This window comes from Ambystoma mexicanum, chromosome 6p, assembly GCF_040938575.1.
Source record: "Ambystoma mexicanum isolate Mex_15411 chromosome 6p, UKY_AmexF1_1, whole genome shotgun sequence".
Classification (NCBI taxonomy): domain Eukaryota; kingdom Metazoa; phylum Chordata; class Amphibia; order Caudata; family Ambystomatidae; genus Ambystoma; species Ambystoma mexicanum.
In genome coordinates, this window is record NC_090935.1 from 30,900,262 (window position 1) to 30,922,892 (window position 22,631).

The 22,631-nt window shown below is 55.3% G+C and overlaps 12 non-coding genes across 12 annotated transcripts; all 12 read left to right on the forward strand.

The window, feature by feature from the left end:
• The first annotated feature begins 978 nt into the window (after positions 1 to 978).
• On the forward strand, positions 979 to 1,085 carry LOC138512023 (U6 spliceosomal RNA). The gene has a single exon (XR_011280899.1). It is a non-coding gene; the product is annotated as a U6 spliceosomal RNA (small nuclear RNA).
• A 1,749-nt stretch (positions 1,086 to 2,834) lies between these two features.
• On the forward strand, positions 2,835 to 2,941 carry LOC138512024 (U6 spliceosomal RNA). The gene has a single exon (XR_011280900.1). It is a non-coding gene; the product is annotated as a U6 spliceosomal RNA (small nuclear RNA).
• A 1,748-nt stretch (positions 2,942 to 4,689) lies between these two features.
• On the forward strand, positions 4,690 to 4,796 carry LOC138512025 (U6 spliceosomal RNA). Its single transcript, XR_011280901.1, has one exon. It is a non-coding gene; the product is annotated as a U6 spliceosomal RNA (small nuclear RNA).
• Positions 4,797 to 6,535: 1,739 nt separating this feature from the next.
• LOC138512026 (U6 spliceosomal RNA) lies at positions 6,536 to 6,642 on the forward strand. The gene has a single exon (XR_011280902.1). It is a non-coding gene; the product is annotated as a U6 spliceosomal RNA (small nuclear RNA).
• Positions 6,643 to 8,391: 1,749 nt separating this feature from the next.
• LOC138512028 (U6 spliceosomal RNA) lies at positions 8,392 to 8,498 on the forward strand. The gene has a single exon (XR_011280903.1). It is a non-coding gene; the product is annotated as a U6 spliceosomal RNA (small nuclear RNA).
• Positions 8,499 to 10,246: 1,748 nt separating this feature from the next.
• Positions 10,247 to 10,353, forward strand: LOC138512029 (U6 spliceosomal RNA). Its single transcript, XR_011280904.1, has one exon. It is a non-coding gene; the product is annotated as a U6 spliceosomal RNA (small nuclear RNA).
• A 1,743-nt stretch (positions 10,354 to 12,096) lies between these two features.
• LOC138512030 (U6 spliceosomal RNA) lies at positions 12,097 to 12,203 on the forward strand. Its single transcript, XR_011280905.1, has one exon. It is a non-coding gene; the product is annotated as a U6 spliceosomal RNA (small nuclear RNA).
• Positions 12,204 to 13,946: 1,743 nt separating this feature from the next.
• LOC138512031 (U6 spliceosomal RNA) lies at positions 13,947 to 14,053 on the forward strand. The gene has a single exon (XR_011280906.1). It is a non-coding gene; the product is annotated as a U6 spliceosomal RNA (small nuclear RNA).
• A 1,749-nt stretch (positions 14,054 to 15,802) lies between these two features.
• On the forward strand, positions 15,803 to 15,909 carry LOC138512032 (U6 spliceosomal RNA). The gene has a single exon (XR_011280907.1). It is a non-coding gene; the product is annotated as a U6 spliceosomal RNA (small nuclear RNA).
• Positions 15,910 to 17,657: 1,748 nt separating this feature from the next.
• LOC138512033 (U6 spliceosomal RNA) lies at positions 17,658 to 17,764 on the forward strand. The gene has a single exon (XR_011280908.1). It is a non-coding gene; the product is annotated as a U6 spliceosomal RNA (small nuclear RNA).
• Positions 17,765 to 19,503: 1,739 nt separating this feature from the next.
• Positions 19,504 to 19,610, forward strand: LOC138512034 (U6 spliceosomal RNA). The gene has a single exon (XR_011280909.1). It is a non-coding gene; the product is annotated as a U6 spliceosomal RNA (small nuclear RNA).
• Positions 19,611 to 21,358: 1,748 nt separating this feature from the next.
• On the forward strand, positions 21,359 to 21,465 carry LOC138512035 (U6 spliceosomal RNA). The gene has a single exon (XR_011280910.1). It is a non-coding gene; the product is annotated as a U6 spliceosomal RNA (small nuclear RNA).
• Positions 21,466 to 22,631: the final 1,166 nt, after the last annotated feature.

Consider the following 22,631-nt stretch of genomic DNA (forward strand, 5'->3'; position numbering starts at 1 on the left):
ATCTGCTGCTTGTTGGGGCCTTCTGGAGGGACCCCTACTGGTGGTGCTTCGAGATGGCGCCTGGTGTTTCCTTGCTGTGCAACCGGGCCCGCCCCACATAAAATCAAAAGTCTATTGCGAGCAGTGAAGGCCAAGGGAATTTAAATGTAATTCAAAGAAACAAAGCACAGAGTTGGGAGCCCAGCCGGATGGCAGTGGAACCCACAACCTTCTGACTCCTAGTCAGGCGCCTTATCCATTGCACCACTGGCCCCCATACCCCTGGTGCCCTCCGTTAGCTCCTAGTGCTGTTCTTCAAGGTGCCTTTCTGAAGCAGGAGCCACTGCAATGCCTGCTGTCCTGATTTTGTAACACACAAGGCTCACGTCCTGGCACAGTTGATAAAAGCAGGCGACAGGCAGCCAATACCTGTTGTAAGAGGCTTCCTGGCCCTACCAAAGGAAAGCAGACCCGGCGGGACTTTGAAGCCACCGTCGCTGAAGCCAGCAGCCAAACGTAAACTTACATCGGTTTGAAAATGCATCTCTGGCTTGAAGGCGGGGGCAGCAGCAATCCGGGGCTCTCGGGGGTCCGCGCACTAGGCCGCTGCCTCACCTTGCCTATCCTGGAATTCAACAGGGCCCCCCCCAAGCAAACCCTCACAGGCCCTCTGGCTTTTCTCTGGCTTGTGGGACTATTGTGATGCGTCCAGGCACACAGCACCCATCACCCAGGCATTATGACGGGAGGTGCCACTTTGCATGCAGCCTGGACCATGATCCTTTCTTCCTGCATTGCAATAGCCAAGCACACGGAACCTTTCCTTTTGGGCCAAACCAGCAGCGAGGAAGCTTGGGTCGTTGGTCTTTGCCTCTTGGTTCCATACCGGCCCCAGAACCAAACAGTTTCTTGCCAAAGTTAGAGCATAACAAGTCAACCTAGGTCAAAAGGCAGCCGATGCGCTGGCTTTTATACACTGGCCAGTTCAGCCCCAAGTGTGTGCTCGCTTCGGCAGCACATATACTAAAATTGGAACGATACAGAGAAGATTAGCATGGCCCCTGCGCAAGGATGACACGCAAATTCGTGAAGCGTTCCATATTTTTAGACACGTGCGTGCCAGGAGAGAAATACCTTTTATTGACAGAATAAAAGGGGCCCCGCTCCCGTGCTGGTCTTGTGCTTGCTCGCTGCCGCGGAAGCCCTTCCCGTTTCTCTTGATCCTCTCTGTGCTGTGCTGCACCGAGAGCGGCTGCCTTGTCCTCTGCTGGCTGCTCATTTCTATATAGCGCTTTCTATATGATCCGCCTCTAGGGGCTCATGGCAAAGAGCGCACAGCCCCTCAAGCTTCACTGCTTCTAGGCCCTACTCTTCATGAGAGCTGGCTGCCTCTAGGTGTGTGATCTCTTTACCCACTTGTGCATTCTTTGCTCAGTGTCATTCGCCAACTGCTCCTTTAAAGCAAGCGAGGGGTGGCAGGGTCTGAAAGGCAGCAGATAGCACGAGAGAGAGTGTGCGTGCGTGCGTGTGTCTGTGTGTATGCAAATCACCAGTCAGCCAGGGCCTGCTGGGAGCCCATTCCGCCAGGCCCACCGGCTTTTGGACAGCTCCCAGATGGTTGGAGAAGGACCAGGCTGGGTTAGGCCACGAAGCAGAGGCCGAGCCGTTCCCTGGTGCGCTTTCTGGAAATGTCTCCCTCATTTGGAAATGTGCCCCTCAGTTGCTGAGGTCCCGAGAAGGCTCGCCTGCGGCGCTCACCAGAGAGGTCTCTGGCCGATCGTGGCCGATCAGGGACGTGAAGGGCTGCCCTGGGACTGTGTCCAACACAAGCCAACCCCCACCCATTGAAGGACAGGACGCACACATGCATAGAAATCATCTGCTGCTTGTTGGGGCCTTCTGGAGGGACCCCTACTGGTGGTGCTTCGAGATGGCGCCTGGTGTTTCCTTGCTGTGCAACCGGGCCCGCCCCACATAAAATCAAAAGTCTATTGCGAGCAGTGAAGGCCAAGGGAATTTAAATGTAATTCAAAGAAACAAAGCACAGAGTTGGGAGCCCAGCCGGATGGCAGTGGAACCCACAACCTTCTGACTCCTAGTCAGGCGCCTTATCCATTGCACCACTGGCCCCCATACCCCTGGTGCCCTCCGTTAGCTCCTAGTGCTGTTCTTCAAGGTGCCTTTCTGAAGCAGGAGCCACTGCAATGCCTGCTGTCCTGATTTTGTAAAACACAAGGCTCACGTCCTGGCACAGTTGATAAAAGCAGGCGACAGGCAGCCAATACCTGTTGTAAGAGGCTTCCTGGCCCTACCAAAGGAAAGCAGACCCGGCGGGACTTTGAAGCCACCGTCGCTGAAGCCAGCAGCCAAACGTAAACTTACATCGGTTTGAAAATGCATCTCTGGCTTGAAGGCGGGGGCAGCAGCAATCCGGGGCTCTCGGGGGTCCGCGCACTAGGCCGCTGCCTCACCTTGCCTATCCTGGAATTCAACAGGGCCCCCCCCAAGCAAACCCTCACAGGCCCTCTGGCTTTTCTCTGGCTTGTGGGACTATTGTGATGCGTCCAGGCACACAGCACCCATCACCCAGGCATTATGACGGGAGGTGCCACTTTGCATGCAGCCTGGACCATGATCCTTTCTTCCTGCATTGCAATAGCCAAGCACACGGAACCTTTCCTTTTGGGCCAAACCAGCAGCGAGGAAGCTTGGGTCGTTGGTCTTTGCCTCTTGGTTCCATACCGGCCCCAGAACCAAACAGTTTCTTGCCAAAGTTAGAGCATAACAAGTCAACCTAGGTCAATAGGCAGCCGATGCGCTGGCTTTTATACACTGGCCAGTTCAGCCCCAAGTGTGTGCTCGCTTCGGCAGCACATATACTAAAATTGGAACGATACAGAGAAGATTAGCATGGCCCCTGCGCAAGGATGACACGCAAATTCGTGAAGCGTTCCATATTTTTAGACACGTGCGTGCCAGGAGAGAAATACCTTTTATTGACAGAATAAAAGGGGCCCCGCTCCCGTGCTGGTCTTGTGCTTGCTCGCTGCCGCGGAAGCCCTTCCCGTTTCTCTTGATCCTCTCTGTGCTGTGCTGCACCGAGAGCGGCTGCCTTGTCCTCTGCTGGCTGCTCATTTCTATATAGCGCTTTCTATATGATCCGCCTCTAGGGGCTCATGGCAAAGAGCGCACAGCCCCTCAAGCTTCACTGCTTCTAGGCCCTACTCTTCATGAGAGCTGGCTGCCTCTAGGTGTGTGATCTCTTTACCCACTTGTGCATTCTTTGCTCAGTGTCATTCGCCAACTGCTCCTTTAAAGCAAGCGAGGGGTGGCAGGGTCTGAAAGGCAGCAGATAGCACGAGAGAGAGTGTGCGTGCGTGCGTGTGTCTGTGTGTATGCAAATCACCAGTCAGCCAGGGCCTGCTGGGAGCCCATTCCGCCAGGCCCACCGGCTTTTGGACAGCTCCCAGATGGTTGGAGAAGGACCAGGCTGGGTTAGGCCACGAAGCAGAGGCTGAGCCGTTCCCTGGTGCGCTTTCTGGAAATGTCTCCCTCATTTGGAAATGTGCCCCTCAGTTGCTGAGGTCCCGAGAAGGCTCGCCTGCGGCGCTCACAGAGAGGTCTCTGGCCGATCGTGGCCGATCAGGGACGTGAAGGGCTGCCCTGGGACTGTGTCCAACACAAGCCAACCCCCACCCATTGAAGGACAGGACGCACACATGCATAGAAATCATCTGCTGCTTGTTGGGGCCTTCTGGAGGGACCCCTACTGGTGGTGCTTCGAGATGGCGCCTGGTGTTTCCTTGCTGTGAAACCGGGCCCGCCCCACATAAAATCAAAAGTCTATTGCGAGCAGTGAAGGCCAAGGGAATTTAAATGTAATTCAAAGAAACAAAGCACAGAGTTGGGAGCCCAGCCGGATGGCAGTGGAACCCACAACCTTCTGACTCCTAGTCAGGCGCCTTATCCATTGCACCACTGGCCCCCATACCCCTGGTGCCCTCCGTTAGCTCCTAGTGCTGTTCTTCAAGGTGCCTTTCTGAAGCAGGAGCCACTGCAATGCCTGCTGTCCTGATTTTGTAACACACAAGGCTCACGTCCTGGCACAGTTGATAAAAGCAGGCGACAGGCAGCCAATACCTGTTGTAAGAGGCTTCCTGGCCCTACCAAAGGAAAGCAGACCCGGCGGGACTTTGAAGCCACCGTCGCTGAAGCCAGCAGCCAAACGTAAACTTACATCGGTTTGAAAATGCATCTCTGGCTTGAAGGCGGGGGCAGCAGCAATCCGGGGCTCTCGGGGGTCCGCGCACTAGGCCGCTGCCTCACCTTGCCTATCCTGGAATTCAACAGGGCCCCCCCCAAGCAAACCCTCACAGGCCCTCTGGCTTTTCTCTGGCTTGTGGGACTATTGTGATGCGTCCAGGCACACAGCACCCATCACCCAGGCATTATGACGGGAGGTGCCACTTTGCATGCAGCCTGGACCATGATCCTTTCTTCCTGCATTGCAATAGCCAAGCACACGGAACCTTTCCTTTTGGGCCAAACCAGCAGCGAGGAAGCTTGGGTCGTTGGTCTTTGCCTCTTGGTTCCATACCGGCCCCAGAACCAAACAGTTTCTTGCCAAAGTTAGAGCATAACAAGTCAACCTAGGTCAATAGGCAGCCGATGCGCTGGCTTTTATACACTGGCCAGTTCAGCCCCAAGTGTGTGCTCGCTTCGGCAGCACATATACTAAAATTGGAACGATACAGAGAAGATTAGCATGGCCCCTGCGCAAGGATGACACGCAAATTCGTGAAGCGTTCCATATTTTTAGACACGTGCGTGCCAGGAGAGAAATACCTTTTATTGACAGAATAAAAGGGGCCCCGCTCCCGTGCTGGTCTTGTGCTTGCTCGCTGCCGCGGAAGCCCTTCCCGTTTCTCTTGATCCTCTCTGTGCTGTGCTGCACCGAGAGCGGCTGCCTTGTCCTCTGCTGGCTGCTCATTTCTATATAGCGCTTTCTATATGATCCGCCTCTAGGGGCTCATGGCAAAGAGCGCACAGCCCCTCAAGCTTCACTGCTTCTAGGCCCTACTCTTCATGAGAGCTGGCTGCCTCTAGGTGTGTGATCTCTTTACCCACTTGTGCATTCTTTGCTCAGTGTCATTCGCCAACTGCTCCTTTAAAGCAAGCGAGGGGTGGCAGGGTCTGAAAGGCAGCAGATAGCACGAGAGAGAGTGTGCGTGCGTGCGTGTGTCTGTGTGTATGCAAATCACCAGTCAGCCAGGGCCTGCTGGGAGCCCATTCCGCCAGGCCCACCGGCTTTTGGACAGCTCCCAGATGGTTGGAGAAGGACCAGGCTGGGTTAGGCCACGAAGCAGAGGCTGAGCCGTTCCCTGGTGCGCTTTCTGGAAATGTCTCCCTCATTTGGAAATGTGCCCCTCAGTTGCTGAGGTCCCGAGAAGGCTCGCCTGCGGCGCTCACCAGAGAGGTCTCTGGCCGATCAGGGACGTGAAGGGCTGCCCTGGGACTGTGTCCAACACAAGCCAACCCCCACCCATTGAAGGACAGGACGCACACATGCATAGAAATCATCTGCTGCTTGTTGGGGCCTTCTGGAGGGACCCCTACTGGTGGTGCTTCGAGATGGCGCCTGGTGTTTCCTTGCTGTGAAACCGGGCCCGCCCCACATAAAATCAAAAGTCTATTGCGAGCAGTGAAGGCCAAGGGAATTTAAATGTAATTCAAAGAAACAAAGCACAGAGTTGGGAGCCCAGCCGGATGGCAGTGGAACCCACAACCTTCTGACTCCTAGTCAGGCGCCTTATCCATTGCACCACTGGCCCCCATACCCCTGGTGCCCTCCGTTAGCTCCTAGTGCTGTTCTTCAAGGTGCCTTTCTGAAGCAGGAGCCACTGCAATGCCTGCTGTCCTGATTTTGTAACACACAAGGCTCACGTCCTGGCACAGTTGATAAAAGCAGGCGACAGGCAGCCAATACCTGTTGTAAGAGGCTTCCTGGCCCTACCAAAGGAAAGCAGACCCGGCGGGACTTTGAAGCCACCGTCGCTGAAGCCAGCAGCCAAACGTAAACTTACATCGGTTTGAAAATGCATCTCTGGCTTGAAGGCGGGGGCAGCAGCAATCCGGGGCTCTCGGGGGTCCGCGCACTAGGCCGCTGCCTCACCTTGCCTATCCTGGAATTCAACAGGGCCCCCCCCAAGCAAACCCTCACAGGCCCTCTGGCTTTTCTCTGGCTTGTGGGACTATTGTGATGCGTCCAGGCACACAGCACCCATCACCCAGGCATTATGACGGGAGGTGCCACTTTGCATGCAGCCTGGACCATGATCCTTTCTTCCTGCATTGCAATAGCCAAGCACACGGAACCTTTCCTTTTGGGCCAAACCAGCAGCGAGGAAGCTTGGGTCGTTGGTCTTTGCCTCTTGGTTCCATACCGGCCCCAGAACCAAACAGTTTCTTGCCAAAGTTAGAGCATAACAAGTCAACCTAGGTCAATAGGCAGCCGATGCGCTGGCTTTTATACACTGGCCAGTTCAGCCCCAAGTGTGTGCTCGCTTCGGCAGCACATATACTAAAATTGGAACGATACAGAGAAGATTAGCATGGCCCCTGCGCAAGGATGACACGCAAATTCGTGAAGCGTTCCATATTTTTAGACACGTGCGTGCCAGGAGAGAAATACCTTTTATTGACAGAATAAAAGGGGCCCCGCTCCCGTGCTGGTCTTGTGCTTGCTCGCTGCCGCGGAAGCCCTTCCCGTTTCTCTTGATCCTCTCTGTGCTGTGCTGCACCGAGAGCGGCTGCCTTGTCCTCTGCTGGCTGCTCATTTCTATATAGCGCTTTCTATATAATCCGCCTCTAGGGGCTCATGGCAAAGAGCGCACAGCCCCTCAAGCTTCACTGCTTCTAGGCCCTACTCTTCATGAGAGCTGGCTGCCTCTAGGTGTGTGATCTCTTTACCCACTTGTGCATTCTTTGCTCAGTGTCATTCGCCAACTGCTCCTTTAAAGCAAGCGAGGGGTGGCAGGGTCTGAAAGGCAGCAGATAGCACGAGAGAGAGTGTGCGTGCGTGCGTGTGTCTGTGTGTATGCAAATCACCAGTCAGCCAGGGCCTGCTGGGAGCCCATTCCGCCAGGCCCACCGGCTTTTGGACAGCTCCCAGATGGTTGGAGAAGGACCAGGCTGGGTTAGGCCACGAAGCAGAGGCTGAGCCGTTCCCTGGTGCGCTTTCTGGAAATGTCTCCCTCATTTGGAAATGTGCCCCTCAGTTGCTGAGGTCCCGAGAAGGCTCGCCTGCGGCGCTCACCAGAGAGGTCTCTGGCCGATCGTGGCCGATCAGGGACGTGAAGGGCTGCCCTGGGACTGTGTCCAACACAAGCCAACCCCCACCCATTGAAGGACAGGACGCACACATGCATAGAAATCATCTGCTGCTTGTTGGGGCCTTCTGGAGGGACCCCTACTGGTGGTGCTTCGAGATGGCGCCTGGTGTTTCCTTGCTGTGCAACCGGGCCCGCCCCACATAAAATCAAAAGTCTATTGCGAGCAGTGAAGGCCAAGGGAATTTAAATGTAATTCAAAGAAACAAAGCACAGAGTTGGGAGCCCAGCCGGATGGCAGTGGAACCCACAACCTTCTGACTCCTAGTCAGGCGCCTTATCCATTGCACCACTGGCCCCCATACCCCTGGTGCCCTCCGTTAGCTCCTAGTGCTGTTCTTCAAGGTGCCTTTCTGAAGCAGGAGCCACTGCAATGCCTGCTGTCCTGATTTTGTAAAACACAAGGCTCACGTCCTGGCACAGTTGATAAAAGCAGGCGACAGGCAGCCAATACCTGTTGTAAGAGGCTTCCTGGCCCTACCAAAGGAAAGCAGACCCGGCGGGACTTTGAAGCCACCGTCGCTGAAGCCAGCAGCCAAACGTAAACTTACATCGGTTTGAAAATGCATCTCTGGCTTGAAGGCGGGGGCAGCAGCAATCCGGGGCTCTCGGGGGTCCGCGCACTAGGCCGCTGCCTCACCTTGCCTATCCTGGAATTCAACAGGGCCCCCCCCAAGCAAACCCTCACAGGCCCTCTGGCTTTTCTCTGGCTTGTGGGACTATTGTGATGCGTCCAGGCACACAGCACCCATCACCCAGGCATTATGACGGGAGGTGCCACTTTGCATGCAGCCTGGACCATGATCCTTTCTTCCTGCATTGCAATAGCCAAGCACACGGAACCTTTCCTTTTGGGCCAAACCAGCAGCGAGGAAGCTTGGGTCGTTGGTCTTTGCCTCTTGGTTCCATACCGGCCCCAGAACCAAACAGTTTCTTGCCAAAGTTAGAGCATAACAAGTCAACCTAGGTCAATAGGCAGCCGATGCGCTGGCTTTTATACACTGGCCAGTTCAGCCCCAAGTGTGTGCTCGCTTCGGCAGCACATATACTAAAATTGGAACGATACAGAGAAGATTAGCATGGCCCCTGCGCAAGGATGACACGCAAATTCGTGAAGCGTTCCATATTTTTAGACACGTGCGTGCCAGGAGAGAAATACCTTTTATTGACAGAATAAAAGGGGCCCCGCTCCCGTGCTGGTCTTGTGCTTGCTCGCTGCCGCGGAAGCCCTTCCCGTTTCTCTTGATCCTCTCTGTGCTGTGCTGCACCGAGAGCGGCTGCCTTGTCCTCTGCTGGCTGCTCATTTCTATATAGCGCTTTCTATATAATCCGCCTCTAGGGGCTCATGGCAAAGAGCGCACAGCCCCTCAAGCTTCACTGCTTCTAGGCCCTACTCTTCATGAGAGCTGGCTGCCTCTAGGTGTGTGATCTCTTTACCCACTTGTGCATTCTTTGCTCAGTGTCATTCGCCAACTGCTCCTTTAAAGCAAGCGAGGGGTGGCAGGGTCTGAAAGGCAGCAGATAGCACGAGAGAGAGTGTGCGTGCGTGCGTGTGTCTGTGTGTATGCAAATCACCAGTCAGCCAGGGCCTGCTGGGAGCCCATTCCGCCAGGCCCACCGGCTTTTGGACAGCTCCCAGATGGTTGGAGAAGGACCAGGCTGGGTTAGGCCACGAAGCAGAGGCTGAGCCGTTCCCTGGTGCGCTTTCTGGAAATGTCTCCCTCATTTGGAAATGTGCCCCTCAGTTGCTGAGGTCCCGAGAAGGCTCGCCTGCGGCGCTCACAGAGAGGTCTCTGGCCGATCGTGGCCGATCAGGGACGTGAAGGGCTGCCCTGGGACTGTGTCCAACACAAGCCAACCCCCACCCATTGAAGGACAGGACGCACACATGCATAGAAATCATCTGCTGCTTGTTGGGGCCTTCTGGAGGGACCCCTACTGGTGGTGCTTCGAGATGGCGCCTGGTGTTTCCTTGCTGTGCAACCGGGCCCGCCCCACATAAAATCAAAAGTCTATTGCGAGCAGTGAAGGCCAAGGGAATTTAAATGTAATTCAAAGAAACAAAGCACAGAGTTGGGAGCCCAGCCGGATGGCAGTGGAACCCACAACCTTCTGACTCCTAGTCAGGCGCCTTATCCATTGCACCACTGGCCCCCATACCCCTGGTGCCCTCCGTTAGCTCCTAGTGCTGTTCTTCAAGGTGCCTTTCTGAAGCAGGAGCCACTGCAATGCCTGCTGTCCTGATTTTGTAACACACAAGGCTCACGTCCTGGCACAGTTGATAAAAGCAGGCGACAGGCAGCCAATACCTGTTGTAAGAGGCTTCCTGGCCCTACCAAAGGAAAGCAGACCCGGCGGGACTTTGAAGCCACCGTCGCTGAAGCCAGCAGCCAAACGTAAACTTACATCGGTTTGAAAATGCATCTCTGGCTTGAAGGCGGGGGCAGCAGCAATCCGGGGCTCTCGGGGGTCCGCGCACTAGGCCGCTGCCTCACCTTGCCTATCCTGGAATTCAACAGGGCCCCCCCCAAGCAAACCCTCACAGGCCCTCTGGCTTTTCTCTGGCTTGTGGGACTATTGTGATGCGTCCAGGCACACAGCACCCATCACCCAGGCATTATGACGGGAGGTGCCACTTTGCATGCAGCCTGGACCATGATCCTTTCTTCCTGCATTGCAATAGCCAAGCACACGGAACCTTTCCTTTTGGGCCAAACCAGCAGCGAGGAAGCTTGGGTCGTTGGTCTTTGCCTCTTGGTTCCATACCGGCCCCAGAACCAAACAGTTTCTTGCCAAAGTTAGAGCATAACAAGTCAACCTAGGTCAATAGGCAGCCGATGCGCTGGCTTTTATACACTGGCCAGTTCAGCCCCAAGTGTGTGCTCGCTTCGGCAGCACATATACTAAAATTGGAACGATACAGAGAAGATTAGCATGGCCCCTGCGCAAGGATGACACGCAAATTCGTGAAGCGTTCCATATTTTTAGACACGTGCGTGCCAGGAGAGAAATACCTTTTATTGACAGAATAAAAGGGGCCCCGCTGCCGTGCTGGTCTTGTGCTTGCTCGCTGCCGCGGAAGCCCTTCTCGTTTCTCTTGATCCTCTCTGTGCTGCACCAAGAGCGGCTGCCTTGTCCTCTGCTGGCTGCTCATTTCTATATAGCGCTTTCTATATGATCCGCCTCTAGGGGCTCATGGCAAAGAGCGCACAGCCCCTCAAGCTTCACTGCTTCTAGGCCCTACTCTTCATGAGAGCTGGCTGCCTCTAGGTGTGTGATCTCTTTACCCACTTGTGCATTCTTTGCTCAGTGTCATTCGCCAACTGCTCCTTTAAAGCAAGCGAGGGGTGGCAGGGTCTGAAAGGCAGCAGATAGCACGAGAGAGAGTGTGCGTGCGTGCGTGTGTCTGTGTGTATGCAAATCACCAGTCAGCCAGGGCCTGCTGGGAGCCCATTCCGCCAGGCCCACCGGCTTTTGGACAGCTCCCAGCTGGTTGGAGAAGGACCAGGCTGGGTTGGGCCACGGAGCAGAGGCCGAGCCGTTCCCTGGTGCGCTTTCTGGAAATGTCTCCCTCATTTGGAAATGTGCCCCTCAGTTGCTGAGGTCCCGAGAAGGCTCGCCTGCGGCGCTCACAGAGAGGTCTCTGGCCGATCGTGGCCGATCAGGGACGTGAAGGGCTGCCCTGGGACTGTGTCCAACACAAGCCAACCCCCACCCATTGAAGGACAGGACGCACACATGCATAGAAATCATCTGCTGCTTGTTGGGGCCTTCTGGAGGGACCCCTACTGGTGGTGCTTCGAGATGGCGCCTGGTGTTTCCTTGCTGTGAAACCGGGCCCGCCCCACATAAAATCAAAAGTCTATTGCGAGCAGTGAAGGCCAAGGGAATTTAAATGTAATTCAAAGAAACAAAGCACAGAGTTGGGAGCCCAGCCGGATGGCAGTGGAACCCACAACCTTCTGACTCCTAGTCAGGCGCCTTATCCATTGCACCACTGGCCCCCATACCCCTGGTGCCCTCCGTTAGCTCCTAGTGCTGTTCTTCAAGGTGCCTTTCTGAAGCAGGAGCCACTGCAATGCCTGCTGTCCTGATTTTGTAACACACAAGGCTCACGTCCTGGCACAGTTGATAAAAGCAGGCGACAGGCAGCCAATACCTGTTGTAAGAGGCTTCCTGGCCCTACCAAAGGAAAGCAGACCCGGCGGGACTTTGAAGCCACCGTCGCTGAAGCCAGCAGCCAAACGTAAACTTACATCGGTTTGAAAATGCATCTCTGGCTTGAAGGCGGGGGCAGCAGCAATCCGGGGCTCTCGGGGGTCCGCGCACTAGGCCGCTGCCTCACCTTGCCTATCCTGGAATTCAACAGGGCCCCCCCCAAGCAAACCCTCACAGGCCCTCTGGCTTTTCTCTGGCTTGTGGGACTATTGTGATGCGTCCAGGCACACAGCACCCATCACCCAGGCATTATGACGGGAGGTGCCACTTTGCATGCAGCCTGGACCATGATCCTTTCTTCCTGCATTGCAATAGCCAAGCACACGGAACCTTTCCTTTTGGGCCAAACCAGCAGCGAGGAAGCTTGGGTCGTTGGTCTTTGCCTCTTGGTTCCATACCGGCCCCAGAACCAAACAGTTTCTTGCCAAAGTTAGAGCATAACAAGTCAACCTAGGTCAATAGGCAGCCGATGCGCTGGCTTTTATACACTGGCCAGTTCAGCCCCAAGTGTGTGCTCGCTTCGGCAGCACATATACTAAAATTGGAACGATACAGAGAAGATTAGCATGGCCCCTGCGCAAGGATGACACGCAAATTCGTGAAGCGTTCCATATTTTTAGACACGTGCGTGCCAGGAGAGAAATACCTTTTATTGACAGAATAAAAGGGGCCCCGCTCCCGTGCTGGTCTTGTGCTTGCTCGCTGCCGCGGAAGCCCTTCCCGTTTCTCTTGATCCTCTCTGTGCTGCACCAAGAGCGGCTGCCTTGTCCTCTGCTGGCTGCTCATTTCTATATAGCGCTTTCTATATGATCCGCCTCTAGGGGCTCATGGCAAAGAGCGCACAGCCCCTCAAGCTTCACTGCTTCTAGGCCCTACTCTTCATGAGAGCTGGCTGCCTCTAGGTGTGTGATCTCTTTACCCACTTGTGCATTCTTTGCTCAGTGTCATTCGCCAACTGCTCCTTTAAAGCAAGCGAGGGGTGGCAGGGTCTGAAAGGCAGCAGATAGCACGAGAGAGAGTGTGCGTGCGTGCGTGTGTCTGTGTGTATGCAAATCACCAGTCAGCCAGGGCCTGCTGGGAGCCCATTCCGCCAGGCCCACCGGCTTTTGGACAGCTCCCAGCTGGTTGGAGAAGGACCAGGCTGGGTTGGGCCACGGAGCAGAGGCCGAGCCGTTCCCTGGTGCGCTTTCTGGAAATGTCTCCCTCATTTGGAAATGTGCCCCTCAGTTGCTGAGGTCCCGAGAAGGCTCGCCTGCGGCGCTCACAGAGAGGTCTCTGGCCGATCGTGGCCGATCAGGGACGTGAAGGGCTGCCCTGGGACTGTGTCCAACACAAGCCAACCCCCACCCATTGAAGGACAGGACGCACACATGCATAGAAATCATCTGCTGCTTGTTGGGGCCTTCTGGAGGGACCCCTACTGGTGGTGCTTCGAGATGGCGCCTGGTGTTTCCTTGCTGTGCAACCGGGCCCGCCCCACATAAAATCAAAAGTCTATTGCGAGCAGTGAAGGCCAAGGGAATTTAAATGTAATTCAAAGAAACAAAGCACAGAGTTGGGAGCCCAGCCGGATGGCAGTGGAACCCACAACCTTCTGACTCCTAGTCAGGCGCCTTATCCATTGCACCACTGGCCCCCATACCCCTGGTGCCCTCCGTTAGCTCCTAGTGCTGTTCTTCAAGGTGCCTTTCTGAAGCAGGAGCCACTGCAATGCCTGCTGTCCTGATTTTGTAACACACAAGGCTCACGTCCTGGCACAGTTGATAAAAGCAGGCGACAGGCAGCCAATACCTGTTGTAAGAGGCTTCCTGGCCCTACCAAAGGAAAGCAGACCCGGCGGGACTTTGAAGCCACCGTCGCTGAAGCCAGCAGCCAAACGTAAACTTACATCGGTTTGAAAATGCATCTCTGGCTTGAAGGCGGGGGCAGCAGCAATCCGGGGCTCTCGGGGGTCCGCGCACTAGGCCGCTGCCTCACCTTGCCTATCCTGGAATTCAACAGGGCCCCCCCCAAGCAAACCCTCACAGGCCCTCTGGCTTTTCTCTGGCTTGTGGGACTATTGTGATGCGTCCAGGCACACAGCACCCATCACCCAGGCATTATGACGGGAGGTGCCACTTTGCATGCAGCCTGGACCATGATCCTTTCTTCCTGCATTGCAATAGCCAAGCACACGGAACCTTTCCTTTTGGGCCAAACCAGCAGCGAGGAAGCTTGGGTCGTTGGTCTTTGCCTCTTGGTTCCATACCGGCCCCAGAACCAAACAGTTTCTTGCCAAAGTTAGAGCATAACAAGTCAACCTAGGTCAAAAGGCAGCCGATGCGCTGGCTTTTATACACTGGCCAGTTCAGCCCCAAGTGTGTGCTCGCTTCGGCAGCACATATACTAAAATTGGAACGATACAGAGAAGATTAGCATGGCCCCTGCGCAAGGATGACACGCAAATTCGTGAAGCGTTCCATATTTTTAGACACGTGCGTGCCAGGAGAGAAATACCTTTTATTGACAGAATAAAAGGGGCCCCGCTCCCGTGCTGGTCTTGTGCTTGCTCGCTGCCGCGGAAGCCCTTCCCGTTTCTCTTGATCCTCTCTGTGCTGTGCTGCACCGAGAGCGGCTGCCTTGTCCTCTGCTGGCTGCTCATTTCTATATAGCGCTTTCTATATGATCCGCCTCTAGGGGCTCATGGCAAAGAGCGCACAGCCCCTCAAGCTTCACTGCTTCTAGGCCCTACTCTTCATGAGAGCTGGCTGCCTCTAGGTGTGTGATCTCTTTACCCACTTGTGCATTCTTTGCTCAGTGTCATTCGCCAACTGCTCCTTTAAAGCAAGCGAGGGGTGGCAGGGTCTGAAAGGCAGCAGATAGCACGAGAGAGAGTGTGCGTGCGTGCGTGTGTCTGTGTGTATGCAAATCACCAGTCAGCCAGGGCCTGCTGGGAGCCCATTCCGCCAGGCCCACCGGCTTTTGGACAGCTCCCAGATGGTTGGAGAAGGACCAGGCTGGGTTAGGCCACGAAGCAGAGGCCGAGCCGTTCCCTGGTGCGCTTTCTGGAAATGTCTCCCTCATTTGGAAATGTGCCCCTCAGTTGCTGAGGTCCCGAGAAGGCTCGCCTGCGGCGCTCACCAGAGAGGTCTCTGGCCGATCGTGGCCGATCAGGGACGTGAAGGGCTGCCCTGGGACTGTGTCCAACACAAGCCAACCCCCACCCATTGAAGGACAGGACGCACACATGCATAGAAATCATCTGCTGCTTGTTGGGGCCTTCTGGAGGGACCCCTACTGGTGGTGCTTCGAGATGGCGCCTGGTGTTTCCTTGCTGTGCAACCGGGCCCGCCCCACATAAAATCAAAAGTCTATTGCGAGCAGTGAAGGCCAAGGGAATTTAAATGTAATTCAAAGAAACAAAGCACAGAGTTGGGAGCCCAGCCGGATGGCAGTGGAACCCACAACCTTCTGACTCCTAGTCAGGCGCCTTATCCATTGCACCACTGGCCCCCATACCCCTGGTGCCCTCCGTTAGCTCCTAGTGCTGTTCTTCAAGGTGCCTTTCTGAAGCAGGAGCCACTGCAATGCCTGCTGTCCTGATTTTGTAAAACACAAGGCTCACGTCCTGGCACAGTTGATAAAAGCAGGCGACAGGCAGCCAATACCTGTTGTAAGAGGCTTCCTGGCCCTACCAAAGGAAAGCAGACCCGGCGGGACTTTGAAGCCACCGTCGCTGAAGCCAGCAGCCAAACGTAAACTTACATCGGTTTGAAAATGCATCTCTGGCTTGAAGGCGGGGGCAGCAGCAATCCGGGGCTCTCGGGGGTCCGCGCACTAGGCCGCTGCCTCACCTTGCCTATCCTGGAATTCAACAGGGCCCCCCCCAAGCAAACCCTCACAGGCCCTCTGGCTTTTCTCTGGCTTGTGGGACTATTGTGATGCGTCCAGGCACACAGCACCCATCACCCAGGCATTATGACGGGAGGTGCCACTTTGCATGCAGCCTGGACCATGATCCTTTCTTCCTGCATTGCAATAGCCAAGCACACGGAACCTTTCCTTTTGGGCCAAACCAGCAGCGAGGAAGCTTGGGTCGTTGGTCTTTGCCTCTTGGTTCCATACCGGCCCCAGAACCAAACAGTTTCTTGCCAAAGTTAGAGCATAACAAGTCAACCTAGGTCAATAGGCAGCCGATGCGCTGGCTTTTATACACTGGCCAGTTCAGCCCCAAGTGTGTGCTCGCTTCGGCAGCACATATACTAAAATTGGAACGATACAGAGAAGATTAGCATGGCCCCTGCGCAAGGATGACACGCAAATTCGTGAAGCGTTCCATATTTTTAGACACGTGCGTGCCAGGAGAGAAATACCTTTTATTGACAGAATAAAAGGGGCCCCGCTCCCGTGCTGGTCTTGTGCTTGCTCGCTGCCGCGGAAGCCCTTCCCGTTTCTCTTGATCCTCTCTGTGCTGTGCTGCACCGAGAGCGGCTGCCTTGTCCTCTGCTGGCTGCTCATTTCTATATAGCGCTTTCTATATGATCCGCCTCTAGGGGCTCATGGCAAAGAGCGCACAGCCCCTCAAGCTTCACTGCTTCTAGGCCCTACTCTTCATGAGAGCTGGCTGCCTCTAGGTGTGTGATCTCTTTACCCACTTGTGCATTCTTTGCTCAGTGTCATTCGCCAACTGCTCCTTTAAAGCAAGCGAGGGGTGGCAGGGTCTGAAAGGCAGCAGATAGCACGAGAGAGAGTGTGCGTGCGTGCGTGTGTCTGTGTGTATGCAAATCACCAGTCAGCCAGGGCCTGCTGGGAGCCCATTCCGCCAGGCCCACCGGCTTTTGGACAGCTCCCAGATGGTTGGAGAAGGACCAGGCTGGGTTAGGCCACGAAGCAGAGGCTGAGCCGTTCCCTGGTGCGCTTTCTGGAAATGTCTCCCTCATTTGGAAATGTGCCCCTCAGTTGCTGAGGTCCCGAGAAGGCTCGCCTGCGGCGCTCACAGAGAGGTCTCTGGCCGATCGTGGCCGATCAGGGACGTGAAGGGCTGCCCTGGGACTGTGTCCAACACAAGCCAACCCCCACCCATTGAAGGACAGGACGCACACATGCATAGAAATCATCTGCTGCTTGTTGGGGCCTTCTGGAGGGACCCCTACTGGTGGTGCTTCGAGATGGCGCCTGGTGTTTCCTTGCTGTGAAACCGGGCCCGCCCCACATAAAATCAAAAGTCTATTGCGAGCAGTGAAGGCCAAGGGAATTTAAATGTAATTCAAAGAAACAAAGCACAGAGTTGGGAGCCCAGCCGGATGGCAGTGGAACCCACAACCTTCTGACTCCTAGTCAGGCGCCTTATCCATTGCACCACTGGCCCCCATACCCCTGGTGCCCTCCGTTAGCTCCTAGTGCTGTTCTTCAAGGTGCCTTTCTGAAGCAGGAGCCACTGCAATGCCTGCTGTCCTGATTTTGTAACACACAAGGCTCACGTCCTGGCACAGTTGATAAAAGCAGGCGACAGGCAGCCAATACCTGTTGTAAGAGGCTTCCTGGCCCTACCAAAGGAAAGCAGACCCGGCGGGACTTTGAAGCCACCGTCGCTGAAGCCAGCAGCCAAACGTAAACTTACATCGGTTTGAAAATGCATCTCTGGCTTGAAGGCGGGGGCAGCAGCAATCCGGGGCTCTCGGGGGTCCGCGCACTAGGCCGCTGCCTCACCTTGCCTATCCTGGAATTCAACAGGGCCCCCCCCAAGCAAACCCTCACAGGCCCTCTGGCTTTTCTCTGGCTTGTGGGACTATTGTGATGCGTCCAGGCACACAGCACCCATCACCCAGGCATTATGACGGGAGGTGCCACTTTGCATGCAGCCTGGACCATGATCCTTTCTTCCTGCATTGCAATAGCCAAGCACACGGAACCTTTCCTTTTGGGCCAAACCAGCAGCGAGGAAGCTTGGGTCGTTGGTCTTTGCCTCTTGGTTCCATACCGGCCCCAGAACCAAACAGTTTCTTGCCAAAGTTAGAGCATAACAAGTCAACCTAGGTCAATAGGCAGCCGATGTGCTGGCTTTTATACACTGGCCAGTTCAGCCCCAAGTGTGTGCTCGCTTCGGCAGCACATATACTAAAATTGGAACGATACAGAGAAGATTAGCATGGCCCCTGCGCAAGGATGACACGCAAATTCGTGAAGCGTTCCATATTTTTAGACACGTGCGTGCCAGGAGAGAAATACCTTTTATTGACAGAATAAAAGGGGCCCCGCTCCCGTGCTGGTCTTGTGCTTGCTCGCTGCCGCGGAAGCCCTTCCCGTTTCTCTTGATCCTCTCTGTGCTGTGCTGCACCGAGAGCGGCTGCCTTGTCCTCTGCTGGCTGCTCATTTCTATATAGCGCTTTCTATATGATCCGCCTCTAGGGGCTCATGGCAAAGAGCGCACAGCCCCTCAAGCTTCACTGCTTCTAGGCCCTACTCTTCATGAGAGCTGGCTGCCTCTAGGTGTGTGATCTCTTTACCCACTTGTGCATTCTTTGCTCAGTGTCATTCGCCAACTGCTCCTTTAAAGCAAGCGAGGGGTGGCAGGGTCTGAAAGGCAGCAGATAGCACGAGAGAGAGTGTGCGTGCGTGCGTGTGTCTGTGTGTATGCAAATCACCAGTCAGCCAGGGCCTGCTGGGAGCCCATTCCGCCAGGCCCACCGGCTTTTGGACAGCTCCCAGATGGTTGGAGAAGGACCAGGCTGGGTTAGGCCACGAAGCAGAGGCTGAGCCGTTCCCTGGTGCGCTTTCTGGAAATGTCTCCCTCATTTGGAAATGTGCCCCTCAGTTGCTGAGGTCCCGAGAAGGCTCGCCTGCGGCGCTCACCAGAGAGGTCTCTGGCCGATCAGGGACGTGAAGGGCTGCCCTGGGACTGTGTCCAACACAAGCCAACCCCCACCCATTGAAGGACAGGACGCACACATGCATAGAAATCATCTGCTGCTTGTTGGGGCCTTCTGGAGGGACCCCTACTGGTGGTGCTTCGAGATGGCGCCTGGTGTTTCCTTGCTGTGCAACCGGGCCCGCCCCACATAAAATCAAAAGTCTATTGCGAGCAGTGAAGGCCAAGGGAATTTAAATGTAATTCAAAGAAACAAAGCACAGAGTTGGGAGCCCAGCCGGATGGCAGTGGAACCCACAACCTTCTGACTCCTAGTCAGGCGCCTTATCCATTGCACCACTGGCCCCCATACCCCTGGTGCCCTCCGTTAGCTCCTAGTGCTGTTCTTCAAGGTGCCTTTCTGAAGCAGGAGCCACTGCAATGCCTGCTGTCCTGATTTTGTAAAACACAAGGCTCACGTCCTGGCACAGTTGATAAAAGCAGGCGACAGGCAGCCAATACCTGTTGTAAGAGGCTTCCTGGCCCTACCAAAGGAAAGCAGACCCGGCGGGACTTTGAAGCCACCGTCGCTGAAGCCAGCAGCCAAACGTAAACTTACATCGGTTTGAAAATGCATCTCTGGCTTGAAGGCGGGGGCAGCAGCAATCCGGGGCTCTCGGGGGTCCGCGCACTAGGCCGCTGCCTCACCTTGCCTATCCTGGAATTCAACAGGGCCCCCCCCAAGCAAACCCTCACAGGCCCTCTGGCTTTTCTCTGGCTTGTGGGACTATTGTGATGCGTCCAGGCACACAGCACCCATCACCCAGGCATTATGACGGGAGGTGCCACTTTGCATGCAGCCTGGACCATGATCCTTTCTTCCTGCATTGCAATAGCCAAGCACACGGAACCTTTCCTTTTGGGCCAAACCAGCAGCGAGGAAGCTTGGGTCGTTGGTCTTTGCCTCTTGGTTCCATACCGGCCCCAGAACCAAACAGTTTCTTGCCAAAGTTAGAGCATAACAAGTCAACCTAGGTCAATAGGCAGCCGATGCGCTGGCTTTTATACACTGGCCAGTTCAGCCCCAAGTGTGTGCTCGCTTCGGCAGCACATATACTAAAATTGGAACGATACAGAGAAGATTAGCATGGCCCCTGCGCAAGGATGACACGCAAATTCGTGAAGCGTTCCATATTTTTAGACACGTGCGTGCCAGGAGAGAAATACCTTTTATTGACAGAATAAAAGGGGCCCCGCTCCCGTGCTGGTCTTGTGCTTGCTCGCTGCCGCGGAAGCCCTTCCCGTTTCTCTTGATCCTCTCTGTGCTGTGCTGCACCGAGAGCGGCTGCCTTGTCCTCTGCTGGCTGCTCATTTCTATATAGCGCTTTCTATATGATCCGCCTCTAGGGGCTCATGGCAAAGAGCGCACAGCCCCTCAAGCTTCACTGCTTCTAGGCCCTACTCTTCATGAGAGCTGGCTGCCTCTAGGTGTGTGATCTCTTTACCCACTTGTGCATTCTTTGCTCAGTGTCATTCGCCAACTGCTCCTTTAAAGCAAGCGAGGGGTGGCAGGGTCTGAAAGGCAGCAGATAGCACGAGAGAGAGTGTGCGTGCGTGCGTGTGTCTGTGTGTATGCAAATCACCAGTCAGCCAGGGCCTGCTGGGAGCCCATTCCGCCAGGCCCACCGGCTTTTGGACAGCTCCCAGATGGTTGGAGAAGGACCAGGCTGGGTTAGGCCACGAAGCAGAGGCTGAGCCGTTCCCTGGTGCGCTTTCTGGAAATGTCTCCCTCATTTGGAAATGTGCCCCTCAGTTGCTGAGGTCCCGAGAAGGCTCGCCTGCGGCGCTCACAGAGAGGTCTCTGGCCGATCGTGGCCGATCAGGGACGTGAAGGGCTGCCCTGGGACTGTGTCCAACACAAGCCAACCCCCACCCATTGAAGGACAGGACGCACACATGCATAGAAATCATCTGCTGCTTGTTGGGGCCTTCTGGAGGGACCCCTACTGGTGGTGCTTCGAGATGGCGCCTGGTGTTTCCTTGCTGTGAAACCGGGCCCGCCCCACATAAAATCAAAAGTCTATTGCGAGCAGTGAAGGCCAAGGGAATTTAAATGTAATTCAAAGAAACAAAGCACAGAGTTGGGAGCCCAGCCGGATGGCAGTGGAACCCACAACCTTCTGACTCCTAGTCAGGCGCCTTATCCATTGCACCACTGGCCCCCATACCCCTGGTGCCCTCCGTTAGCTCCTAGTGCTGTTCTTCAAGGTGCCTTTCTGAAGCAGGAGCCACTGCAATGCCTGCTGTCCTGATTTTGTAACACACAAGGCTCACGTCCTGGCACAGTTGATAAAAGCAGGCGACAGGCAGCCAATACCTGTTGTAAGAGGCTTCCTGGCCCTACCAAAGGAAAGCAGACCCGGCGGGACTTTGAAGCCACCGTCGCTGAAGCCAGCAGCCAAACGTAAACTTACATCGGTTTGAAAATGCATCTCTGGCTTGAAGGCGGGGGCAGCAGCAATCCGGGGCTCTCGGGGGTCCGCGCACTAGGCCGCTGCCTCACCTTGCCTATCCTGGAATTCAACAGGGCCCCCCCCAAGCAAACCCTCACAGGCCCTCTGGCTTTTCTCTGGCTTGTGGGACTATTGTGATGCGTCCAGGCACACAGCACCCATCACCCAGGCATTATGACGGGAGGTGCCACTTTGCATGCAGCCTGGACCATGATCCTTTCTTCCTGCATTGCAATAGCCAAGCACACGGAACCTTTCCTTTTGGGCCAAACCAGCAGCGAGGAAGCTTGGGTCGTTGGTCTTTGCCTCTTGGTTCCATACCGGCCCCAGAACCAAACAGTTTCTTGCCAAAGTTAGAGCATAACAAGTCAACCTAGGTCAATAGGCAGCCGATGCGCTGGCTTTTATACACTGGCCAGTTCAGCCCCAAGTGTGTGCTCGCTTCGGCAGCACATATACTAAAATTGGAACGATACAGAGAAGATTAGCATGGCCCCTGCGCAAGGATGACACGCAAATTCGTGAAGCGTTCCATATTTTTAGACACGTGCGTGCCAGGAGAGAAATACCTTTTATTGACAGAATAAAAGGGGCCCCGCTCCCGTGCTGGTCTTGTGCTTGCTCGCTGCCGCGGAAGCCCTTCCCGTTTCTCTTGATCCTCTCTGTGCTGTGCTGCACCGAGAGCGGCTGCCTTGTCCTCTGCTGGCTGCTCATTTCTATATAGCGCTTTCTATATAATCCGCCTCTAGGGGCTCATGGCAAAGAGCGCACAGCCCCTCAAGCTTCACTGCTTCTAGGCCCTACTCTTCATGAGAGCTGGCTGCCTCTAGGTGTGTGATCTCTTTACCCACTTGTGCATTCTTTGCTCAGTGTCATTCGCCAACTGCTCCTTTAAAGCAAGCGAGGGGTGGCAGGGTCTGAAAGGCAGCAGATAGCACGAGAGAGAGTGTGCGTGCGTGCGTGTGTCTGTGTGTATGCAAATCACCAGTCAGCCAGGGCCTGCTGGGAGCCCATTCCGCCAGGCCCACCGGCTTTTGGACAGCTCCCAGATGGTTGGAGAAGGACCAGGCTGGGTTAGGCCACGAAGCAGAGGCTGAGCCGTTCCCTGGTGCGCTTTCTGGAAATGTCTCCCTCATTTGGAAATGTGCCCCTCAGTTGCTGAGGTCCCGAGAAGGCTCGCCTGCGGCGCTCACCAGAGAGGTCTCTGGCCGATCGTGGCCGATCAGGGACGTGAAGGGCTGCCCTGGGACTGTGTCCAACACAAGCCAACCCCCACCCATTGAAGGACAGGACGCACACATGCATAGAAATCATCTGCTGCTTGTTGGGGCCTTCTGGAGGGACCCCTACTGGTGGTGCTTCGAGATGGCGCCTGGTGTTTCCTTGCTGTGCAACCGGGCCCGCCCCACATAAAATCAAAAGTCTATTGCGAGCAGTGAAGGCCAAGGGAATTTAAATGTAATTCAAAGAAACAAAGCACAGAGTTGGGAGCCCAGCCGGATGGCAGTGGAACCCACAACCTTCTGACTCCTAGTCAGGCGCCTTATCCATTGCACCACTGGCCCCCATACCCCTGGTGCCCTCCGTTAGCTCCTAGTGCTGTTCTTCAAGGTGCCTTTCTGAAGCAGGAGCCACTGCAATGCCTGCTGTCCTGATTTTGTAAAACACAAGGCTCACGTCCTGGCACAGTTGATAAAAGCAGGCGAC